We start from the raw sequence: 1,057 nt of genomic DNA, 5'->3' as shown, positions 1-1,057 counted from the left end.
AACACACACACACACAAACACACACACACACACACACACACACAAGTATACGCACACACGCATGTGCTCGCACTTCTTGATACATCAGTACAAGGTTGATTGACATTATGTTCTTCTTTTCAAACAGGTGACATTGCCAAGAATGTAAAATTTGAGATGAGCGAATCAAGAAAACTGGGTTCAACCCACGTTCAACTCAAGTGCCATCTTTTACACTAGCTCAACGTTTACACCAGCTGCATTTGACTGCGAGGTGAAGAATTACACCGTGTGTGGTAGTCATCGTGCAAAAACGAGTAGAACTGCGTGATACAGTATACCCTTCAAAAAAGTTAAGGCTCGGTCAAGGAAATGTACTATACAATCTTTGAACAGAAATTGGCTCAAAATCAATATTTCAATATCTAATTAAAACTTGCCGTTTTTTGAATCCATAAAAAGACTGTGAGTGTATTTGTAGACACATTTTCGGCAGACATTGTTATTGCAAGATTCTGCTTTTGGAGCAAAAAGCGAGTGGTTTACCCCCAAAAATATTAAAATTAATTGGCGCAGAACATGCCTGGCCACGAACGGTGCTCTCCAGTTTATGTTGAAAAGCTGACACAGTGACAATCACATTTTCTTAACTGGTCCTTTACTTTTTATTGAAGAGTAAATTTCAACAATTGAGGCCCTTTTTTATTTATTTTTTTATGTTAATATTGTTATGATAATAATGTAAAATAAGATACTTTTGTAAGGAACATAAATTAAGGCACCTCCGTTTGCAAGCCCTAATATCTCAGAAGAAAAGCTGATTCCCATGAAAAAAAATGAAAAAAATGAAAAAATGTAAGCCCAACGGTCTATCACCAAAACTTTTACTTTAAATGCAAATGTGGGATTTTGTTAACCAATTTAGAAAAAAAAAGTAATATTTAAAAGTGGAATAAATTAATATTTAATTTGACTTTCTTTCTTCTATTAAATAATTGTCGATAAAAGGTATATTCCGTGGGAATAACACAAAGCATCTCTTTGTGTGGTGAAATGAAACGAATGTCTGCAACAGCAC

The sequence above is a fragment of the Littorina saxatilis genome, linkage group LG2 (genome assembly GCF_037325665.1).
Source record: "Littorina saxatilis isolate snail1 linkage group LG2, US_GU_Lsax_2.0, whole genome shotgun sequence".
NCBI classification, from domain to species: domain Eukaryota; kingdom Metazoa; phylum Mollusca; class Gastropoda; order Littorinimorpha; family Littorinidae; genus Littorina; species Littorina saxatilis.
This window is presented reverse-complemented; position numbering follows the sequence as displayed.